The sequence below is a fragment of the Antechinus flavipes genome, chromosome 2, assembly GCF_016432865.1.
Source record: "Antechinus flavipes isolate AdamAnt ecotype Samford, QLD, Australia chromosome 2, AdamAnt_v2, whole genome shotgun sequence".
Classification (NCBI taxonomy): domain Eukaryota; kingdom Metazoa; phylum Chordata; class Mammalia; order Dasyuromorphia; family Dasyuridae; genus Antechinus; species Antechinus flavipes.
Window position 1 is genome coordinate 573,090,780 of NC_067399.1, and position 25,727 is coordinate 573,116,506.

Genomic DNA, 25,727 nt, shown 5'->3' on the forward strand with positions numbered 1-25,727 from the left:
GTATGGGAAACAAAAGTCTCTCAGAGCTGCTTGTTCTTCTGGAATTCTATTTTTCTCTTTTTCCTTCATTTTTTCCTCTTCTTCCCTTTTCTTTTCTGTTTCCTTTTCTTTTTTCCTCTTCATTTTCTATTTCCTTTTCTCTTCCATTTTCTTTTCACCTTCCTTTTCTATTTTCCCTTTCTTCTTCCTCTTCCATTTTTATGTTATTTTCTCTTTATTTTTCCCCCTCTTCTTTTTTTTTTCTATTTTTCTTTTCCTCTTCCTTCTTGTTTCTTGGAAAGGATTTCTATATGTTGAGGACAAATCTGCTGCTTTATTACTTCCATCCATTGGAACCTAATTATTTCCTCTGAAGCAAAATGGAATTAAGTTCATTCCTTCTTCTTATGTCTGTCTTCAAATACTTTACTGTGAAAGACTTTCCTCAGAGTCCTTCCCCTTCTTCTTCTCCCCTAAATCAAACATGCCTATTTCTTCAATTGTTCTCTGGCTGCCATACTTCTAATTGCCATTCTAGTTACCTAATTTTGGATACTATACTTTCTCAATGTCCCTCTTCAAAAGAAATATTCAAAAATGAATTAATACAATAGAAATATAAATTCCTCTGTTCTGACAATATATTTCTATTAATTCTAGTAGAAATCATTTTAGCTTTTAAAGCAACCATATTGAGTTATTAGGTCATGTGGTCAATTAAAATTTCCTTATCTTTAAAACAAAATTCGTTGATTTTTTTGTTTATACATTACCTTCACTTCCAATTTATCTTAATACTGCTCACCTCACCTTTGCCATTGTCACATTTGTGCCTTAGGTACAAAGATTAAAAAAAGAAAAAAAAACATATAGTTTGACAAAACCAATTAAGAAAACCATACTTGTACTCTAACACTACTATGAAGAAAAAGAGGGTTTCTTTATCTTTTTCATAATATATATATTTTTAGTTTTTCACTGTCCTATATTTGCATAATAGAAAAGAAAAGCCCTCAAATGCAAAATTTTATGTTTATCTCTGTTTATTTGCCTCTAGTATTCTTTGAAGGAACTTCCTATACAGGAAATCTTTTCAGTTTTTATCATAATAGTCATTTCTATTCTTTCTTATATTGAAGACATGTACAGTCTCATAATTTCAGGATCAGTTGTTTGAATTGCACAGGACAAAGATATGGTATCTTTTCCCTTCACAATTTCCTGGATTTGATTTAAAAGCCTCTGGAAGTATTGGGTTGGGGGGTGAGGGAGGGAGATTGGATGTGTGAGAGGCAGTCAAGGCTTTTCACAATGCCCCTAGTATCTTGCTTACTAAAGAGAGTCCTTCCCTCTGTTCTTTTTATTAGGTCCGGTCAGAGTTTGAACATTGAATGAGATAAGACTGGAAAGGAATATCCCTTTTATATTTTAAGAGAGATCTTGAAGTTCCTTTAAACATTTTTTTCAGCTAACAAAAATTAAATTTTCTTCTTTTCCCCAGAGGTGCAAAAAATTCCTTATTATAAATATACAAGTCTTAGACATGTCAAAAATGTATGTGTCATTTTGCATTCTGATTCGTAATATCACCTCTCTTGCAGAAGGTGGGTAATATGCCTTCTCCTTGGTTCTCTATAGAAATTTTTAAAAATTTCCCTAAATACTGCTTTAGCCATATCCTATGAATTTTAGAATGTTATCTCATTGTTATCATTTCTTTTAATGAAATTATTGATTTTTTCTATGGTTTGTTCTTTGCTTTGCTCATTCTTTATGATTATTTAGTTTATAATTAGCTTTTAATTTAAGCTTTCTTGGTCCTTTGTTAAATGTAATTTATGTTGCATTGTGATCTGAAAAGAATGCATTTAATATTCTTGCTTTTCTGCATTTGATTGTTAGGTTTTTGTGCTTTAATACATGATCAGTTTTCATGGAGATGTCATGTATAGCTGAGAAAAAAGTATACTTAATTTTATTCCCATTCAGTTTTCTTCAGAGGTCTATAATATTTAATTTTACTAAGATTCTATTCATCTCCTTGATTTCTTTCTTATGTATTTTGTGGTTAAATTTATCCTAGTTCTAAAGGTAGAAAAATTGAGGTCCTTCACTAGTATGGTTTTCTTTTTTCTTCTTATAATTCACTTACCTTTTTTTTTTTTAATTTGGATGCTATGCCATTTGGTGCATATATGTGTAGTATTAATATTACTTCATTGTCTGTGGTTCTTTTTAGCTGTATATTGTTTACCTGCTTATACCTTTAAATTAGGTCTATTTTTGGCTTTGCTTTGTCTGAAGCCATAGATACTACTCCGGCCTTTTTTTACATCAGCTAAAACATGATAGATTCTGCTTTAGCTCTTTATTTGAACTCTATGTATGTGTCTCTGTTTCGATGTATTTTTCATTAGCAACATACCGTTGCATTCTGATTTCTAATCTATTCTGCTGTTTACTTCCATTTTTATGGGTGAGTTCTTCCCATTTACATTCTCAGTTATGATTACCAATAATGGCCATTTCCTTTCATCCTGTATTCATCTGTTTATCCTTTTCTCTCACTTTATCCTGACTCTTCTTTAAATTCCATTTTATTTTGGATCACTGTCTTCTTTTATCTACCCTTCCCTTTAAAATTGCCCTTTTTCTAACCCACACACACATTTTTTATATCATCCCAATAAAATTGACTCACTCCCACACCACTTTCTATGTAGAATCTTTCTAACCACTCAGTGATAAAATTTTTAAAGGATGCGTGTATCATCTTCGCATATAGAAATGTAAACAGTTCAAACTTAAGTCCCTTATGATTCATCTTTCAGGTTTACTTTTTTATACTTTTCTTGAGTCTTGTATTTAAAAATCAAATTTTCTTTTCAGGTATTTTCATCAGGAATGCTTAAAAGTCCTCTATTTTATTAAATTTCTATTTTATTTTCTCTTTAAGGATTATGCTCAGTTTTGCTGATTAGGTTATTTTTGGTTGGAATTTCAGCTCTTTTAATTTTCAGAATCTCATATTATAGACTGTCTGCACCTTTAATGTGGTAGGTTCTTGGAGCTTGAAGAATTTTCTCTTTGACCTCAGAGCACTGGAATTTGGCTATAGTATTCTTATAAGTTTTCATTTTGGAATCTCTTTCAGGTAGTAACTGGTAGATTCTTTCCATTTCTGTTTTGCTTTCTATCTTGGAGATATTGGGGCACTTCTCCTTGATAATTTCTTGGAATATGATGTTTATTCTCTTTCTTTCATTATGGTTTTCAGGTAATCCGATAATTCTAGTTCATTTGTTTTTCCAGTGAAATTTTTTATATTTTCCTCTATTTTTAAAGAAATTATTTTGACTGTTTTATTGTTTCTTGATGTCTCATGAAGTCATTATCTTCAATTTCTGGTTTTAATTTTTAAGAAGTTATTTTCTTCAGGGAGCTTTTGTATCTCTTCTTATGCTTTTTAGGAGTTATTTTCATCAGTAAATTTTGGATATTCTTTTTCATTTGGCCAATTCTGTTTTTTTATGGTATTAATTTCTACAGTATTTTTGTGTCTGTGTACCTCTTCTACAAAGCTATTAGTTGTCCTTTAATAATTTTATTCTTCTGCTTTCATTTCTTTGCCTATTTTTTCCTTTACCAGTCTTATTTGATTTTGAAAATCATTATTAGTTCTTCTAGGAATACTTTTTGGACATTAAGAAGATAAATAGAATTTTAGAAAAGTTAGATATGACAGACCTTTGAAGAAAATTAAGTGGAGACAGAAAGGAGTATATTTTTTTCTCAGTGGTTCATGGAGCCTACAAAATTTGATTAGAAAAAGGAAAGAAGAAAATCAAATTGTTAGTATCAAAAATGAAAAAGATGAACTCTCCACCAATGAAGAGAAAATTAGAGCAATAATTAGGAGCTATTTTGTCCAACTGTATGCCAATAAATATGATAATCTAAGTGAAATGGATGAATACTTCCAAAAATATAGATTGCCCAGATTAACAGAGGAGGAAAATTACTTAAATAGGAATAATTCTTTTGCTCTGTACCAAATTCAAATTTTTCTTTTAATATTTGCTTGTTTTTTGTCTTCATTGTCTTCTTTTGAGTTTGTCATGATCTTCCCTATCACCATAATAGATTTGTATAGTCAGGTTTTTTATTGTTGTTATTGTTCTATGTTTATATTTCCATATCATTTTTTATTTGAAACTTTATATTTATGTTGGACTCTGTTCCCAGCATAGGTCAAGGGGAGGGGCACTGTCTCAAGTTTCAGCATTTTTGCCCAGCTGTTTTCAAATCTAGTTCTGGCAGGCTGGAAATTTTCAGTGCTTCTAAGGTAGTATAATCTGGAGATTTTTGTGGTTACTGCACTCTGGTCCTTACTCAGCAATGAATACTGCTCTTTGAACCCCCAAATTATACTTTCCTTAGGATCCCTGATTCCTTGGGGCCTAAAGTAATACTTGCCCTCAAGGCTTCTACTCCTTTTTAGCTAAAAAGTCCTTCTCTCCATCTTTGACCCAGAAGGGGGCATAGGCAGTGGAGTGCCAAACACATCTGATCCTGCCTCCAATACGTGTATGGGAGAATCCTGTAATCTATTTCCGATCATTTGCCCGATCCCTTTACCATTTTTGGCTAGAGAGCTGCTGAAGCTGCTGTTGCTTCTGTTACCACTACCTAGTGGCTTCAGACTAGCCTCAACTCCTGTGTCACAGATCTCTCTTTCTCACGTTCTAAGTTGTCTTTGGCTGGAGGAATGTCTCACTCTGACCTTTTGTTGGCTCTGCCATTTCAGAATTCGGTTTGAGACATTGTTTTAAAGTTGTTTATAGGGGAATTTTAGGAGAACTTAACCCTGGGAAGTCCAAGTATTTATTTTTGGTGATTGTTGTTCTTGCCTGTTATTGATGATGTCCTATTGTTGACAGCAGTTGTTGTTCAGTCCTTTGCATACACATTATTATTTTTTGAATGCCCATGCTTTACAGAACCAGAACAGGTGTTATCCCTTCTCTGAGTAAGGTTGGTTTTGGATCTGGCCTTGTTAGAGGCCTTAAGTCCAAACAAGAATATGAGAAGGGACAAACAGATTTGATAAGTATCACCAATGTTGTACTCCTCTTCGTCTTCTGATCCTTGGCTTCCTCTCTCATTCACATTCCTATCTTTAAGCAGCCTTTCCTTAGTGAGAACAAGAAGCCACAGAAATTACCTTTGAAGTTTTCCTGTGTCTTGAAGAGTCATAATTACTAGATATCATATTCTGTACATTCAAAAAAAGAGCAGGAGTCTCTGAACATATCCTGAGCCTCTTCTCATTTTTTGTTTAGTATGCTCTGGTCAAGTTGTTCCTCATATAATGAGCACAATTCATGCTGTGAATATCATAAAGTGTTTACTCTGGAAAAGAAACCAAAATAAAATTCTTTACTTTAAAAGGTTTTCTGCACAGGGCTGACTCCAGAATACATTTTGTAAACCTTAAAGCACCATATGAATATGTTATATTAGTATGACTAATTAGTATTAATATTAGTAAAATAATACTATTAAATATAAATAATTATGTTAAATTTAATAATAATCATTATTAATTAGGAATTAATTATTAAATAGGAATAAACAGGGATATTAATTAGAAATTAATTAGGAGTTGTAATGCAAATCACAAAAATTTGAAATAGAAAATTGTGAATATATGAGAAGTTTGAACAAAGTGCTGTGAAGATTTAGAGGTAAGAGGATTCACCTTTGGCTGGATACTTCATAGACCAATTGGAATCCAAACCAGCTTTAAAAGACAGATGATATTTCACCAAGTATTAATGGTTGGTTAGGGATGGGAGTTGGAATAGGGAAGAAGATAAAGAGCACTTTAAGAATGGGAGATAATTGTGGATGATGCCATTAAAGTGGAAAAGGGTAGAGCATCCAGAAATTCTATCATTGTGAATGAATTGTATAATTTTGCTGGAGCAAAAAGTATGAGAGAGAGGTAGTTAGTAACAGAGAAGGCTGGAAATGTCAGATGGTGCCAGACTGTAGAGAGTTGGGAATTCTAAGCTAAGGAATTTGGACTTGATTCATTAATCAACCAGTCATTGAAGGTGTTTTGCTCCAGTAGTTGACAAATATAGATAAATGGTCCAAATACATAATTTACATTAGACAGCCTCAATTTTAGAAGTTCTAGCTCAGTAACTGTTGATAAAGAACAAAAATTCAAGTAAACCAAATGAAAACATAATGCATAAAGTCACAAAATCCATTTTTTGGTATATTTTATTTTACAAGATATATGTATTATCTTTGAGGAAATAACAGAAACATACTTTTTGCCCTTATATTCTCTTTGGAAAACTTCTCTTGCCTTGAGGTGAGACTTAGCTTTCTCGGCCTGCTGCCTCCATCTCCCCACTTCTATCATATAATCTGATAACCAGGAAAATATGATGCAGTAGAAAGAGTATTGGATTTGGAGCTGGGGAATCTGAGTTTATTCTGCTTCTTACTACTGCACAGACATAGGGAAATCTTCTTTTATCTGTGAGCCTGCTTCCTTCCCTGTCGATGAAGGAGGTTGGAGTGGATAACATTCCCTTCCAGCTCAGTTCTTTAATACTTGCATATGGACTATTGTCTTGTGATGGGCAATGATTATTGCCTTCTTCTGCTCTTTGCCTAAATGAGAAGGAAAGGACTATTCATATGGAGTTGTCCTTTGCTTACACGTTCCTTCACAGTCTTAATTTTCTACTACAATCAGCTAGTCACCTTCTGCTGTCTCTTATGTTCTTTCTTCATTTGACTGGGAAGGTAATCAAACCTAGGAGGAGGATTTTTTCCTTTTTAAAAAGTGAACACTATGAGAGATAAGATTCAACAAGCATTTATTAAACAGTTTAGGTTCAAGGCAATGGGTTAAGTGTTTGGGATACAAAAACAGAATCAAAAACAAGGACCTTACATTCTATTAATGCAATTGAAGATACCACTTAGATTAAAAAATAGTCACAGTTCTTGCTCCTAAAATCATTTAGCATGTAAATATGAAAACCTAATATAGAGAAGGATATAGACCAGGATTTGTTCTGAGGAAAAAATTAATTTTAAATTAAATCTGTACTGTAAGTGGTAATAATAATAAGCTAAGAATTCTTGAACTTGTTGTGGGATTGATTTTTTATTCCTAGTTCAATGCCAACTAATCCACAGTTTTGCCTTCAGATGATTAGCAAAGCATTTGTAACAGGGACCTTAAAGATTATCTAGTCCAGTGGAGACAAACTCACAAGTTTTCCCCTGATGCTCATATATTAACTTATAAAATCATAAATTAGTATTATCTATTTTGTGTCATACTTTTATTTAATTTTGCTATATATTTCCCAATTACATTTTAATCTTATTCATCATCACACAGGAGTTTTGCATGTCACTGAGGACCATGAGTTAAATACCTCTGATTTTAATTCAGTGCCCCTATTTTACAAATGAGGAAAATGAGGCTAAATAACTTTCCAAAGACTACAAAGTTAATGAGGAGAGTAGGGATTCAAATGCAGGTCCTTTGATTCTAATTCCCATACTCCAGGGCATCCAGCCTTTTGAAAAGTCCATACTCAACATACTTTCTACAAGACCTTGAGAAGTTGACTGTGCTTGATGTATTCTATCCTATACCCCTGTATCTCTGTAAGGCAGTACCAGAAACTCAGGAAGTAATGCAGGTCTAAATCCCACTTAAGCCATTTAAGACTGTTCTTTGCTCAAGGTACCTCCAAATGACTTGGGAAAATCCCAGTATTAAGAATTGGTATTGTGTGTCTATTGTAACCCACCTGTCAATGGAGTCTTTAAACTCCATTTTTTTTTCTAACAGATGGACCGGGTCATTCTTGGGGCTTCTTTCTAATAATAATCTCATTGGCTTATACTCCCATAAAGGGTTTTCACTGGGGACATAATTTAGCTCACATCTTTCCCTACTGTCGTTCTTGGTTCTAAAGTGACATTTAAGATAACTGTACATCAAATATAGAATAAGTTTTATCTCATCTGACATAAAACTTAGATTTTTTTAAAAGTCAAGACAATTCTCTCCTGTGGTTAGCCCTATTTACCTCATTGACCTACATGTTCACTATAATTTATAATATAATCCTAGATGTAAAATTCTCTCCCCACCCCACTGCACTCATGTAGTATTTACTAAAGTTTCAAGCAACTCTCCACTTACTTGAGTGAGTTCCACCTTTTCTTAGAACCTCTCAGAAAAAAAATGGAAATAAAAATGATGGGTTGAATGGATAATTGATTGAAGAAAAAGTTGGTTCAGGCTAGATCTTCACATTGTGACTATTTGCCTTTCTAATCTTTCTACTCTTTGGGGAAGTACAAATGGCAGTCTATAGGTTTCTTTCCTGGATGAGTGAGGCAAAAAATTTGCATCTTCTCCCTTCTTCTCTTAACTAAGGGCTTATCCGCTGATTTGGAGATGTCCTTATCTCCTGAAAAGTCTCCATGAATATACTGTGTATGCATGTTTCGAAGTTTCCTCTTAAGTTTGTGTCTCTGACTTTCCAGTAGTCAGCAGTTCTATCTGTTGATGACTTTAGAATATAAAGCTCTCAGGAAATTGCTCATGGATGAGAGGGAACTGAGCTCATTTTATGGAATACACTGAATCTCTATGCTTCTCTTTCTTATGTTCCTGTGTAATTTTTTCTGTCTTTTTAAAAAAGATAAGTCTAAGGCATATGCTCTAAATCATAGAAGACATTAACCTATAGGTTTCATGGTACAGTGAAATTTGGGGAAAAGGGAAATTTGTAACTAGGTAGCCCACCCCACTTTAGGGAGACCTAAGAGGAAAGAAAGAAGGGTTTACCAGATTCCTTCTGAAACATTTCTATGCTTGACAGTGGCTATATTCTATCTCCAGCTAAGTAAGATCTCATTCCTGCACATTACACCAAGATGTCATTCTTTTTTGACTGTAGTATGCTACTCTGTACCAGGAAACTCTGGATAAATGATAGCCTTACTTTGCATTCCCACAGTATTATCTTTCATCCTGGTCATTGGTCTCATGGTCCAGGTACTTTTGTGACATCTTGCTTCCGTTTCTGAATCCTTGGTCTCCCTGATCCTCTGTAGAAAAACAGGCTTTTTCAGACACACTGAAAAGCCTTCCTATATTACCTTTTTCACAGTCCATAGGTATTCTCTAAATTAACAATTGCTGGTAAGATTCCACACCTTTTATGGTATACCAACCTTCCATGGGTATCTGTGAGGGCAACCCACTTCCAAAACACAATTATACAGTGTCCTTTCTTAGATTTATACCTGTCTTAGTTCTTGTAAGGTGCTCAAATCAGCCACTAACTATGAAGAAATTATAGGCCCTGAGAAAAAGCCAGTGATCCTGGATAAACCCAACAAATCTAAACAATCTGCTATAGCTCTTAGCTTCTAGTTGTGGGCCCAGCTATGTGATCTTGGTAAAGTTATTTCTCTTTTCTGGGCCTAATTTCATCATCTGTAAAAAGAGAAGATGGGGCTGGATAATATCTTATGACCCCTTTTAGCCTAAAGTATCTCTGAGATGTCATATTTTCTTATAAAGTCAATTATTTGTTTTTGTTTTTATTGTAGGGATGATTATTTGAGGGACAGCAGAAAATAATATTTTTTCCTGAGTAAATTTTATAAGATGAAGAAAATGGATCTATATTCTTTGGGGATTGTGGAGCCCTGGGAGTTAAATGTAGATGTATAAACATGTAGAAATGGTTTATTTCTATTTATAATCTTCCCATTATGACTTGGTAGGATAGTGAAGCACTTTTTTCCACCATAGAAACTTTCCTTGGCTTAGTAGAAAGACGAATAAACACTTTTCCTGGGATGGGTCCATTAGCAATGCCCTCTTTCCAATAATCAAAATTGGAATACATGCTCAAAAATTCAGAGTGTAAGATAATGAAAAAGGAGAGGAAACAGTCTCTTAACACAAAGCTCATGTATTGGCATTTTTCATTGAAAACTAAGTGCTGAGTTATGTTTATGGGATTATTATAGACTACAGTTCCAAACACTATACATACTTGATTGAATACCAAGGCATTTTTTCTGATACAGACTAGAAGGTGGGGGATGGGGAGAAAAGTCGATCCACATTTTCTTATCTCTTATACTCCAGACAGTGTAATTCCTTCTCTTCTTCTTGGCACCACTGAATAGTGTTTTGTAGATCAGGCAAAATAGATTAATTTGAACAGGAAAAAATTTCTCATGAGGGAAGGAAGTTCTAAGATATTGACACATGTCACTAAGCAGAATTTTTTTTTCTTTCCCTGGGAAAATACAATTTCTATAGGATGAATTAGGCACAGAATACATGTACAATTCAAACAATAAGAGTTACTTGGTTTTCATTAGTGGTTATTGGGTTGAATAGAATTCATTTAAAAATGACCATTAAATATAACATGTAGTCACTGTACCTGGGTGGTACAGTGGATAGAGGGCTGGGCCTGGAGTTAGAAGGATTCTTCTCCCGAGTTCAAACCTAGCCTTAGACACTTCCTAGCTGTGTCTCTCTGGCAAATTACTTAACCATGTTTATCTTAGCTTCTTTGTCTATAAAATGAACAGAAATGAAAATGGCAAACCATTCTAATATCTTTGCCAAGAAACCCAAAATGGGGTTGGATATAATTGAAAAATGACAACATTAAAGTCACTTCTTATGAATATGTCTTAATATATCATAGAACTATCCAACATGGAATGATCCACTTTGTTAGGTGATCAGTGGGAGTCTTCACACTGTTAATGATATCTTAGTTTAATATAGTACTTTTTGATTTACAAATAATTTGATTTATATTATCATTATTGATTCTTACAATGATCTTTCCACTTCAGGAGCAGACCATTTACAAGCAAAGCAGTTGAGGATGAAAGGTTAAATGATCTCCTAGCTAGTAAGTTTCAAAACTGGGATTTATTTTGGTGAACATCTGTTAGGAGCATTGTAAAAGGTGTTCTTCCTTGGACTAAATTTATGTTCCCTTTCTAAGTTTCTATGATTATATGAAGTTATTGCTACCATTATTTATAGCTCCTAGAACTCACATCTACCTTTCTAGAAATCTGCACCCAGATTATGTCCTTCCTTGTCTCTGTCTTGTTCTCTGTCATCATTCCTGGTGATTTCAACTTCCATATTGGTATCCCATGAGGTGTTGTGAGGCAGTTGGCCTTCCCTTCCACTTTACATCAGCTGTATGAGAGCATCACCATGCCCTAGATGACATCGTTACAAATTGCTTAAAGTAGAAGTTCTTTTTCCCTTCCTACAACTGTTAAGTCTGGACTGAAGAGCTAGGAGCTAAGAATCCATCCTTATTCACTTATAATCTGAGTCACCAGGATGCAGACAGATGGGTGTGGGCAACTCCAGTGTTGGGCTGTCCAAATTATAAAAGGGTCATAAGCAAGTCCAGGTAGCAGAACAGGAGCAGTTCAAAGGGCAGAGAGATTCATACATCAAAGCTGATCTTTGGAGGGTGACCATTAAAACTGGCAGTTGTTTCAGCAAAGAGAGTCAGAGGAGTCATGTTCAAATTCTGGTTCTACTAAGTGCAAGTTTGTGACTGTAGATGAATCATTTCATCTTTTTTTTCTGGCCTTTATTTTCTCATTGGCAAAAATGAAAAATGTTCGTTAGATGATTCTTAAGGTCTTTTCCAGTTCTAAACTTATGATTCCAGTGTTTAGCATAGTTCCTAATTAACAAATGCTTATTGACTGACTGAAGTCTCATTTGAATTCTAAGATTCTATAATTATGAGAGTGTTGAATTTCAAGCTGATTTCCAGATCTAATGATTTACAAATCTGAGAGATTAAATTCTTTCCCCAAAGTTACCTGCCTAGTTAGTGGCTGAGTGGACTCCTGAGCTCAGGCCTTCTGATTCTTACTTCAGTGGTTCTTCCAGTATACTACTATTCTTTCTTTTGACTATAGGATGATTAATTATAATCATACAATATATAACAACACAATACTGTATTAGGTTATTTTCTCTTGTGCATATCAACTTAAATTGACAAGTGTTTATTAAGCACCTACTGTATGCCTTATACCCCATAATGCTAAGCATGAGCCCATCTCCCCTCTCCTTAACCCTACCACTAGTTGAAATACTTTCCTTTCTTTTAAGCTAGCTCAAGTGTCACTGCCTTCCCACAGTCTTCCCTGGTAGATCCAGCTGGAATCTCTCCTTCCTCAGATTTCACTTAGCACTCTTCTGGACCCTTTCCTGTCATCCTCATAATCTTTTCTTTTTTTGCTTGTACTGGAGATTTCATCTGTGCAAGTAAAATATGCACATTGGCCATTTGTCTGAAACTTATGGTCTTAGGGAATTGCCTGGGACACTGAGAAGTTAAGCCACTTGCCCATGAATTCGACTAGTATTTCAAGAGTGGGACTTGACCCTGAGTGTTCCTGATTCCAAGGCTAGCCCTTTCTTTACTATCCTGACTTTTAACCTCTATACTAATGATCCAGTGTAATTATGTAAATATAAGTTCCTTTTATCTCCTTTTATCTTTGTATGATCTCCTAGTGCCTAGCACAGTGCACAGATGTTTAATAAAACGTTGTTTGAATTAGCTTTTTTCTAAAAGTCATACATGTTTTGATATTAATGTGGCAACACTTGAAGTAAATGAGTTCATTGCTGCTTCCCCTAGTTCATCTCTTTCATATACATGATTACCTAGGACAGAAGGATTTCTTCTTTCCTCTTTTTCTGGGGAATGAACAGTCCTGGCAATAGAGTTTTGTAAACTATGGGCTTCAGTGTTTTAGATGAGAAGATAGTTAATTCCAGGATAATCCCTTGAATTCTTTAAGACTTAGTAGCTTCTTTGGAGTCACAGAAATGGGAGTCACAGAGAAAGGTCAGATTTTTAGGATAAAACATCTTAGCATCCTTCTATCATCTTCTTAAGGATAACTTGCTAAAGGAGATGGATGAAAGAAAGCTTTGAGTGTGGAGCTGAAGGATTTTTTAAAAATGTGGCTTGCTTTTTTTGAGTTAATCTCAAAACAGCAGAAGATGTATATATCTAACTTCCTTTCATCAGAAAAAAGATTTTTACTTCCCCCCCCTTTAAAAATCCATTTTATGATATACAATGCAAAACTAGCAAAATGGACAAGCTTCTTCTTGACCTCTTACAAGAGACTGAGCATTTGATGACTTCTTTTCTTCTAAAGATTAGATGTGGCATGGAAGTACAGTAAAGACCAGGAAGGGGAGAGTAGCATTGGGGCACTACTGACACAAGTAGAACCGAGTGAGCAGACCACAAACCTTTTTGAACTGTGTATCACAAAATACCAGTTTTCTAGGAGTTTAGCATCTAAGTCTATCAGAACTTAGAGTTTGCATACTCTGTAAATGTTTGTGTCTCCTTAAAGGTCATAACTTCTTTTTTGTTTATAATATTGATGAAAATAAATTCAACATTTGACAAAACACTAAAAATGAAATTGGACTTGATAGAACAATTCTTTGGATAGAATACCTACACTTCACAAATTTTAGTTTCCCCAAGAGTTCCAAGTACTTCGCAGAGATTATTTTACTAATCCTCCAGTATTTCCACATTTTACAGTTGAGGAAATTGAGGTAGTATTTATACAGTGGTGAAACAACAGATTGATTCAGTTGAGTTAATCAAAATAAAAATCAATCCAGTTTTGAAAAAAAATCAGAATGGGTATTTGGCACCATATAAGTAAAACAACCAGTTAATTGATAGTATGTTTTCACTTTTTAATTGGTTGTATTTATATCATATAGACACAAAGGTCTATATGAAGGTTTTAACTTCAGTCTCTGTGAGGATGATGCCAGGATATCTTGTCAATTCAATCCAAAAATGACCACAGGCTTAAGAAAGTCAGTGTTTTAATTGGGATTAAAACAGAGGTTTCCCAACTTCCAGCCTAGTGTGCTGTCTGGTGGTTGTTGTAACCTTGCCAAATGTATGTGCCTACACACATCCATCAGGAGAGTTTCCAACACCAAATTCAGCCACCTACCCTCAACATAAAAATGAATCAGTGAATGACCACTACTTTGTAGTATGGGGTAAAACTATCTCCTCTATCTGTTTTCCTATACTCTAAGCTTCCACTTTCTTGTTAGTCTTTGTTCTTTGATTAAATCTTGGCAAACCATCTTTCTAGTGAGGCACAGTGAGGAGTCCACTTTCGTGGTTATCCTGGGCTTTCCAGAAAGTTTTTTTTTTAAAACATAATTCTCCTAGCCAGTTCTTTCCTAAAATACACATTCCTATTTTTATTTCGTTCTTAAAAACAGAAGGTTATATAACTTCTAAGTGGGCCTCACCCATTTCCCTTCCTGCCTAGACATGGCAACTATCACCAGGAGGTCGGAATCCTGAGAAAAATGAGTGAAGATGAGCAGGATTTAGGTCTCTGGCACAATGGGCCAGAGATGCCCTTGCAAGTGGAGTGTTCTGTTGACTTCATGAGGCAACAAGACCTATTGCAATTAATTACAGTAGATTGCATAAATTAATTTTATTTGTGATTTTGCTGAGTAGGACATTGCTTAAAATTGGTAGGTTAGCAGGTAAAGTTAGATTTTTCATTACACTGAAAAATTGCTTTTTAGTTGTAATTGTATATATTATTTTTTGTTTTTGTTTTTTCTTTGTTAAAGCTTTTTATTTTTCAAAACATATGGATGATTAATTCTTTAATATTAACCCTTGCAAAATCTTGTGTTCCAATTCTCCTACCCCTTAGCCCCATCCCCTCTCCTAGATGGTCCAATATATGTTAAACATGGTAGAAATATATGTTAGATCCAATATATGTATAATATTTATACAATTATCTTGCTGCACAAAAAAGATCAAATCAAACTAGAAAAAATGAAAAAGAAAATAAAATGCAAGCAAATAATAACAAAAAGAGTGAAAATGCTATGTTGTGAACTCTCAGTTCCCACAGTCCTCTCTCTGGGTGTAGATGGCTCTCTTCATCATAAGACCATTAGGACTGGTCTGAATCATCTCATTGTTGAAGAGAGCCATGTTCATCAGAATTGATCATTTTATAATCTTGTTGCCATGTATCCTGGCTCTGCTCATTTCACTTAGTATCAATTCATGCAAGTCTCCCCAGGCCTCTCTGAAATCATCCTGCTTATTTTTTCTTACAGAACATAATATTAATTAGATATGTTCTTTATTAATAATAATAGTAAAATACTTTTAACTTCAGAGTTAGGTTTGGAAGGAACCTTAGGTTGTCTAACATCCTTCCAAAGTCACACAAGTAGTAGGGAAGAGAGCCAAGGTTTGAACCCAGGTCTGCTGAATCCAGATCTACATTGTATGTTTGACACTATTATTTATTTTATGCTCTCAAAACTTTAGGAAAAATAAGCACATGATGTATAGTTTATCCTACATTTTCTTTTGTAGCTTTTGTAAAAAGAATTAGAAAATAAGAACTTCACTATTCTAAGGTTTAGAAAGATGAGACAGATTCATCTAGATCTCTTCATTGTCTTATGAGGGAGGAGGAAAGAAATCCTTTTACATGAAGCATTTTCTCTCAGAAGCTGACTTCTGAATGGGGGAAGAAGAAAAGGTTACAGAGTGGTTGTGATAGTAGCAAAGACTGACCCATAATTTCCACCATTGTGAATGTCAGTTGCCCCATGACATTCAGAAATAGCTCCTACTTTTGCTTTCCTCCAAAATCCTGTGGAGATGTTCCAGTACATTTGTTGGGTTTTGCTCTTTGATTCTCCTCCATTTGCAAGTTGATTCTGGAATTCTCTTGGGTAATCCAGGGCTAGTCAGAGGAAAATGGGCAGCTTGTTCCTTATAAATACTGTGAGTCATGTGTCTTCTTCCAAACTGCCAAAAATATTCTTCCAGAACCTAAGTCCTCCATGAATTTGACCTATATAATTCACTATGGGAACTAATGCTTATGATGAGACATTCTGGTTTGCAGACCTCAGGTTTGTAAAACTTTATCTATAAGTTTTCCCCAGAGTTTCCATATTTAAGGAATGTGGTCCTGAAAACCAGAGTATCTTTCTCAGTATTTATAAAGTTGTAATAAACTATTAATATGAATGGATCAGGACCTTCCAGAGGGCATCCAGCCAAAAGGAAATGCCCAACAAGCAATGATTAAGTGTTGTAGTCATCAATGGCAAAATTGTAGTCTTATTTTTTTAGGACACATTCCCTGGCCTGTTACTTAGCAGGTGTGTGTTAATATTGTCCCTTTTTTCAAGACATGACACTGCAGATGATCAGTGCAGATTTAAGCTTGCCCCCAAAACACTTTTTTTTGTCTCCACTTTGTGGTACTTTGAAAGAACTAAAAGCAAGGATTTGTTTTTTGGTATTACTGGAGTCATCCATAATAAATGTTGAAATCAGTCTTTGTATCTCCAAGATCTATCTCAATGATTAGCATAGAGAAGGCACTTTTTAAAAGTACTTGTTGATTGATTGATTGACATAACTTTCCATTTCCAAAAAGAGAAAAGTAATCCAAGATCCTATTTGAACACATTCTCCAAGAATATACCTTAGAGAATTGTGAGTTAGGAGCATGTCTATACTGATAGTCTAGATGAGGCAGAAAAGGGATCCTTAAGCTTTTGTGTGTTGAGGATCTCATTTTTGCAGTCTGGTGAAACCAACAGACCCCCTTCTCAGAAAAATGTTCTTAAATACATAAAATAAATTGCATAGAATTATAGATAAAAGCAAGTATATTGAAATAGTTATCATCATATTTTGTAAAAAAAAATGTTTGCAGGCCCTAGAATTAAGAATCTCTACTTTGTAGTGATCCCTATAGACCTATAAACCTCAATAAGACCTCATGATTTGTATTTTCTCTCACTTTCCCCTTGATCAGATTTATTTGTCCCATTTCCTTTTATTAATCTAAGAAAAAGAAAATAATAATAATTTTATGTAGTTTTTACTACATGCCACACACTGTGCTAAGTACTTTATAAATATCTCAATCCTCACAACAACACTGGGAAGTGGATCATATTATTATTCCTATTTTACAGATGAGTAAAATGAGGCAAACAAGTTAAGTGACTTGCCTAAGGTCATACAACTAATAAGTGACTGAGGTCAATTTCAAATTCAAGGCTTCCTAATTACAGACCCCAGTGCTGTATTTATTGTTTATCTACCTATTCCTCAAGATAGTGTAGTGATAAACAAATAAGTCAATCTTCAAGGACACCATAACTAAATTTAAATGAAATTTTTCTAGAGGTAATGCTATAACCCAAAAGAACCAGAGCAGGGTAGAAGGAAAGACTATCTAGGGTTCTATACCCTTCAGATTCCAGCAAGTTGTGTCACTCATTAAGTAAAAAGGTTTGAATCAGTCTCTGACTTTTTTCCTTTTCTCTGTTTCCATCATCTCCCCTCATTGGAAGTAAATGTAGGATTTTGCTGCCTTTTGGTTTTTCTAGATTTTATAAGCACCCCTTGTAAAAGATGCCACACTCAATGGAAATATTAGGAAAAGCTATCAAGATACTTAGTTCTTAGAAAGACCAGTACATTGTTGAAAATTGGCCATTAGATAGGGCTTGATTCAATAAAAAACAAAGTTACTCCCAAAAGCATTTGGGAGTATCCAGGTCTAGAATGAAAGGAGACCAACTATTTTCTGAAATGCAGCTATTAAAATTAACATTTAAAAATTCACAAACCCAATATTAAGAATTCTTGAACTAAACAAACCAGAACTTTTACATAGGAAATTTAATCTTAGTGCAGGAAGATATGCCTGAATTTGGCCATTGATGGATACTTGGTTTTCCAAAACCTTCCATCTTGAGTGTACTAATGGGTTCAAAAAGACTTCTGATTTCTAAGAAAACTCTTTGTTAGCTTCAGAGCTGTATCATATAGCATGGCATCTACAATTTTGATCAGTAGTATTTGTCAGAGAGAAGAGACAGAGTTGCTCTTTTCTCTGTTCATTAGTGAGAAAGCCTGAGAAATCTTGGAGACTTGAGGAGTAAGAGAAGCTTGACAAGAGAGATTGGCTAGAGAGGAAAACTTGATGGATAAAGAACAGCAATAGCAAAGGTGAAAGGGGGCCTTTAGATCAGTTTTGATCCTTTTATCTCTCTAAGGAATGACCTCTTAGGGACTACTTAGATCTACTCATGGCCAGAGTGGAATAAAGAAACCAGAGGCAGAATTGAATGGAAATTCGAGAAGCTGTCGTTACCGTGGTCTGGGGATTATCTGAAAAAGAATTTTTTTTCAGGATGGTCATTTTGTACACCTTATTGCTCATTCCTTAGGAGTACTGGAAGCATTTCAGGGGCTTTCTGAATGTTTGTGATAAGAATTTGGCAAGCCTCAAGGGACTTTCTGAATCCTCTGACCCTTTCAATAATAAACCTTTGGACAGTTGCCATTCATCAGTAAATCCCCGAAGAAATGAACTCCATTCTCATTTTCTTCCCCTTAAAGATTTAAAGTCAGATCCATCATTTCTAGAATCTGACATTCAACTCTATTCTACAAACATTTGTTAAATTCCTACCATATGTAGAAGGCAATATTCTTGGTGCTAGGGATGTAGGGAATAACCCAAGGTGGGCAACTGAACCTGAGACTAACACAGGCTTTGTCTGTTCAGCAAAGGTCCCATCAGGGATTGGGAAGAATGCTGGATTATGAGTCAGAAGACCCGGGGCAAGGTACTCAGGCCCTCTGTGCCTCAGTTTCCCATGCCTATAAAAAAGAGAAGGCTGAACTACATATCTTATAAGATCTCTAGAGCTAAGCTTCTATGATTCTACTCTTCAGTCCTATGATGTAGGACCCAAAGATACCATTCTCTACTCAGGAGGCTTTCTCAGGGACTTAGAGAAAGGACAAATTGAAATGTGTCCCAATGTGCTTGGGTATAGTTAAGAGTACTTCTCTAGTTGCTGTTTTGCTCATGAGCAGATGTAATCTCAGACTGCTCTAACAGTGAGATGTGAGTGATTGATATCTGTAATTACCTCACAGGGTTCTGGCTGCCCTTTGATGTGCTGGACCATCACTCTTTTCCTTCCCTTCCTTTTCCTTTCCAAACCAAACCTCAGCAGTGCCAGGCGTCAGATCTCTTAAAACAGGCCAAATTCCCCTTAGCAGGCTCATTCTGAGCCTCCAGTCAAGTTCCCACTGACTGACTTGCCTTCCCTATTTGTTTTCCTTAGTTCCTGCCCTGATCCCAACTGTTCCACATAAACTATGGAAGAATCCCAAAGGGTCCTAAGTAAAAACCCCAACTTTGTAGTTGCTTTCTTTGCCCTTTAACCAAAAATGATTTAAATAGAGGAGACTGGAGTTTAGAAACTTCACAGCTTTTCATTCTCTGGTACACTTTATTTAATAGCCCCTGTTATGATTCCTGTTTGGACACATTTTCTTACCAAGGTGTGCATTTGAGTAATAATACCTTGATTGACTTCTAGAAGATGTTTGCCACATGTTGCCCTTTTGGAACTCTTTGCTGTCTGATTTTTGAAATTTTTTATAGGTTTAAGATTAAATTTGGGAGGAGGCAATGCTAAGTGAGTCAGTATAATGGAGAACATTGAATTGAACATTGAAGAATTAAGAGATCGCAGGTTTTTTTCTTGGCTCTCCCACAGTCTAAGTGATATGATCTTCTAGTGATGTGATCTTGGTTAGATCACATCATTATTAAGCACCTATTATGTACCAGGCACTGTTCTAAATGCTTTACAAATATTATCTCACATGATCCTCACAAAACACTTGTGAAGCAGATGCTATCATTAACCCCATTTTATAGTTGAGAAAGCTGAGGCAAATATATTAAGTGACTTGGCCAGGGTCACACAGCTATTGAGTGTCTGTTGTTATTGTTCAATTATTTAGTCACATCCAACTCTTCATGTCCTGTAGGGGGTTTTCTTCTGTAAGGAATGGTTTGCCATCAAGGCAAACAAATGTTCAATGACTTCCCCAGCATTACACATCTACCGAGTATCTGAAACCAGATATGAACTCAAGTCTTTCTTAGCCCTGATCATGCAACTTAACTCTGTAGTTGATGAGCTGTTGCAAACTGTATTGACCTAATTTTTTATTATAATCCCATTTGGCCCTATTTTATGTGGACAATGTAGAATACTCAAATTACATACTTTTGGCCTCCAACACTATGTCTGAAATTCTGCTTAAGACATTAGCTTTTGAGAAAACAATGCTTGGCATTTTGTCATATTTGTTTGCAAAATTTCCCTCCTCTCCTGAATACTTTTACCATAAAATAGGAGAAGGGAATTATGCCCACAGTCTGGTGGGAGGCAGTATAAAATATTGGAATGAATACTGGGTTTGGGGTCATATAAACTGGGTTTGAATCTCTATCCTTCTACGTATATTCTGTGGGAAAAGTTACATCATTTCTCTGGCCCTTAGTTCTTAATCTGTAATATAAGTTGAAGAATTGGAATAAATGGCATCTCAGGTCCTAAGATCTATGTGCCTGGGAATTTTAGTTATTTGATGCTAAGAGTTATAAAGCAAGTTTATCAATTTTGTTGATATTCAAAATGGTTAATAATCAATGTTTTTTTTTTTTTGTTGTTGTTGTTGTTGTTGTTTTTTTTTACAAAATTGCTACAGATTTTAGACTTGTGGCTTTTCCTCAAATTTTTGTTCCTTTGTGGTTTTTGAGACCTGATGTTGATGTTCATTCTTCAGTGAACTACCAGCAGTTAAAATTAGCATTATTATATTCAAAGACTCAACTTCTGAGATTCTTTTATATAGCAACCTTGTCTCATTAGTTTTTTTTTTTTTTTGTAAGTCACTTGGGTTGCATAGTAGAGTACTAGTCTTGGAGGCGTGCAGACCTGAGTTTCAGTCTTAGACATTTACCAACTGTCTGATCCTAAACAAGTCAATTAACCTTTCTTTTTTTTTTTTTAATAACTTTTAATTGATAGAACCCATACCAGGGTAATTTTTTACAGCATTATCCCTTGCATTCACTTCTGTTCTGATTTTTCCCCTCCCTCCCTTCACCCCCTCCCCACAATTAACCTTTCTTTCCCTGTTTTCCTCATCTGTAAAATTGGGATAATAATAGCTCCTACTTCACAGGATTCTTATGAGGATCAAATGAAATAATATATGTAATGTTTTTTGTAAACTTTAAAGCACTATATGAATGTGAGCTATTAATATTATAATTAATATCAGCCCTATTTTCTTTGTATCCTCTAAATCACCTAGACTATTTGGCACTGAATAATTTTTTGTTGAGTGGGTAAATGAATCAATAGGTTAATGATCATCTAGACATTATAATTTATATTTTACTTCCCCTACAATGTGTGTTTCTAAACCAGGGTATGTCTACCCGCAAAGGGTACAATAATTTTATCAAGGGGATCTGAGGGATATTTGATATATAACCAAATTATTCTACTGAAATAGTCTACAAATTCTGACATGATTTCCAATCCATGAATTTTTAGGTACTTTTTTGTATATATACTTTTAAAATAATTTTTAAAAAGTTTTTTATGAATACATGCATAGTTAACTCTAGAATTTGTTTTCTTTCATAATTGTATAAGAAGTACAGATATTTACTGAAAGGTAAATATTAGGGAGCAAAAAATGTTATAAGGTTTCTTCAGGACCCTTTCTCATTCATTCCCTTTTGTTTTGATTTTACTCCTTTTTTAATTCTCTGCATTTTTTCATAGAGATTTTTCTGCAAACCTGTGAGGCATAATTTATTGATACTCTTGCCAACTTTCACTCATTTTTGAGATTTTTCTTCTCCATTTCCTAAGCAACAATAATCTACCTTGAGTTTTATGGTAATCAGTGATGGTTAATTGAAGTCTCATATTTTCATAATATCATGCTCTCTCCCTTTAGTAAGTCTTTGCTATTGAGAGTAAACAGCTCTTTCTGTTATCCTCAAAAACCTCACATATATTTACTTTGTGTTTTTACGTATGAGAGAGACAGGGTGTCTGGTGGGGAGGTAATGATCACTTGTAAGGCAGCTGGTATTGCATGGATAGAGAGCTGGGACTGGAGTTAAGGAGATGAGATCAAATCTGACCTCAGACACTTACTGGCTGTGGGGCCCTGGGCAAGCCAATTAACTTTTGTTTGTTTCAGTTTTTTCAACTATAAACAAGGATCATAATAGCATCTACCTCACAGGGTTGGTGTGAGGATCAAATGAGATAAGATTATAAAAAGCACTTAACACTATTTTTGTCATATAGTGGATGCGAATATAAAAGTTTATACCCTTTCCATTTGTAGATAAGTTTTGCAAGGTGATATTTAATTCAGAATTAAATTTCCTTAAATGTCTCACTTCTAGAATTTAAATACCTTAGCCTACTTGAAGAAGTGTCAGCTTTACCTCAGACCTGGGGATGCAGCAAGGGACCATCATCAATCAACCTTTCTATCACCTACAGGTTAAGGACGATGGGAAAAAAACAGAGATAACAAGGGAGGGATGTGAAAGGCATCTGAATGGCAATAGCGGACTAATGCTTCCTAGATCTCCTCTCCTCTCTCCCTAGTCAGGAACAATAATATGCCTTCTTTCATTTACCAATTTGGCTGCCCTGACAAGGACAAAACAAACTACTTATCTAAAGAGCATTGTGTTAACTTAGAGCTACTTTGGACAGAAGGGGTGATTAAAATTTCAAAGCAGAAAAAAATAGCTGTAGGGAAAGTTAGAGAGGGAGGAAACTTCATAAAGAAATTTTTCTTATGATGTTTATGTGTGATTTTGCTCAAGGTCATTTTCTTGACTTTCTCTGCAGAAATAACCCGAATACATATAGTTAGCTGCATGGTTCTCCTTATGGCATCATAATCAGTTTTTTAATTTGTTTGCTTGTTTATTTATTTATTTTTCTCTTTAAATTTATTTATTTAATAATTTCCCCCAGTTACATTCAAAACAATTTTTTTTACATATGTTTTTAAGATTTTTGAATAGTAGGTTCTCTTTCTTATCCCCATCCACAATTAAGAAACCATGTGAAGTTATTCAAAACATTAACATAAAAGTCAAGTTGGAAAGAAAACATAGATCTTCCACCCTAATGAAAATAAAAACCCACAAGAAAAATTAAGTTAAAAATAAAGAGAGAGAGTAATAGAGAATGCTTTGATCTATATTCAGACTCTTATCAGTTCCTTCTCTGTGTATGGGTAGGATTTTTCTACCTTCAGAGTAGGTGTGGATGATTATACTACTGAGAATAATAAAGGTATTTACAGCTAGTCATCCCAGAACATTGCTATTACTTTGTATATATTATATTTTACTTTGTTCATGGAGGACTTGCCAGGTTTTTTTCCCCCCTGAGAGCATCCTGCTTATCATTTTCTAGAGAACAATAATATTCCATCAAAGAAACTTGCTTGGAGAATTTTTTTTACAATTACTATTGCTAATTGTATTTCCCCCATTTATTCTTTTTCTCCTTTTACCCTGTCCTACTCAAAAGTGTTTTGCTACTGATCACTCCCTCCCCCAATAAGTCCCCTCTTTTGTCACTATTTTCCACTTCATACATATCATTTCCCTCTTATTTTTCTGCAAGGTAAGAAGATTTCTATACCTTTATTGAGTATCTTTGTTAAACTATTTGAGCCAATTCTGATGAGTAAGGTTCACTCACTACCCCTTTTATCCCCCTCTTCCTTCCACTGTAAAAACTTTATCTTGCCTCTTTTTTTAATGGCAGATAATTTGCACCATTTTACTTCTCCCTTTCCCTTTCTTCCAGTATGATCCTCTCTCATAGCTTAATTTCATCATTAAAAAATAAAGATATTATTCCTTTAAATTTGACTCAGACCCATGCCCTTTGTCCATACACACACACACACACACACACACACACACACACACACACACAAACACACACACATATCCATTCATTCTAACTACTATAATAATGAGAACATTTTAATGAATTACAAGTATCATTCTCCCATGTAGGAATATAAACAGACAAATCTTCTTAAGTCCTGTATGCTTTCTCAATTACCTTGTTATGCTTCTCCAGAATCCCGTATTTGAAAAGCAAATTTTCCATTTAGCTCTGGTCTTTTCATTATGAACACTTGAAAATTCTTTGTTTTACTGAATAATCACCTTTTCCTCTGAAGGATTATACTCAATTTTGCTGGGTAGGTGATTCTTGGTGGTAATCCTAGTTCCATTGCTCTCTGGAATATCATATTCCAAGTCCTCTGGTCCTTTAATGTAGGAGCTGCTAGATCTTGTGTTATCTTGCCTGTGGCTCCACTATTCTTGAACTGTTTCTTTCTGAATGCATACAATATTTTCTCTTTGATCTGGGAGTTCCAAAATTTGGCTATAATATTCCTGGGAGCTTTTATTTGGGGAATCTCTTTCAGGAAGTGTTTAGTAGATTCTTTCAATTTCTATTTTACCTTCTGGTTCTAGAATATCAAGACAGTTTTCTTTGATAATTTCTTGAAAGATGAGAGCCAGGCTCTTTTTTTGATCATGACTTTTAGGTAGAGCAATAATTTTTAAATTATCTCTCCTGGCTCTATTTTCCAGGTCAGTTGTTTTTCCAATGAGCTATTTCACATTTTTTTCTATTCTTTTTTTTTTTTTTTTTTTGATTTAGCTTTATTGAATTTGGTTTCTCATAAAGTCATTAGCTTCCATTTTTAAAATTATATTTTTGAAGGAATTATCTTCCTCAGTGAGCTTTTTGCACCTCCTTTCCCAATTGACCAATTTTGTTTTTGTCATTCTTCTCATTAGCTTTTTGTTTTTCCTTTTACACCTCTCTCAATTATTTCCCTAATTTTTCTGCTCTCTCTTACTTGATTTTCAGAGTCTCTTTTGAGTTCTTTCATGGCTTGAGCCCAAGTCTTATTTTTCTTTGAGGTTTTGGATATAGGAGCTTTGACTTCCTTATCTTCTGAATGTGTGTTTTGATCTTCCTTGTCACCATAATAACTTTCAGTGGTCAGAAAAATTTTTTTATTTGTCTGCTCATTCTCCTAGCCTATTACTTTGATTTTAATTCCTTGTTAAAATAGGGATCTGTTTCCAGGGTGCACTGTCCCAAGCTTCAGGGGTTTTGTGCAGCTGTTATCAGGAATCTTTCTAGGAATCTGACCACAAGCCCTCTTTTCTGTACTGGAGCTGTTAATTGTGTCCCCGCCCCACTGTGGCTGTAAGATTTAGTGTCTGCTGACCAGTGCTGCACTGGGACTGCACAGCAGACTCCTAACTCTATTGCCACACAACCTCTTTGCTGACCTTCCAGGTCCTCTTTGGTGTCTGGACTGAGAGATCTGAAAGCCACCAGTACTGCTGTCAATTCAGAGGTCAGCCCGGTCTGGGCTGGGTTTTGGGCTGCACCAGTATTTCCATCTTGGTGTTTAGACCTTTTCTGCTGAGCTTCTAATTTGTCTTCAATCAGAAAATATTCTACTCTATCTTTTTGGGTATTCTGATATTCTAAAATTTGTTTAGATTCATTATTTAAAGGAATTTGGAGCAGTTAGGGGAAGAATTTGGGCAAGTTT

At 34.9% G+C, this 25,727-nt stretch overlaps 1 long non-coding RNA gene across 1 annotated transcript in view; it reads left to right on the plus strand.

The window, feature by feature from the left end:
• The window catches only part of LOC127551435 (uncharacterized), a 129,119-nt gene that overhangs the window by 36,968 nt on the left and 66,424 nt on the right, over nucleotides 1–25,727 (plus strand). The gene's annotated exons all lie outside the window — the stretch shown is intronic.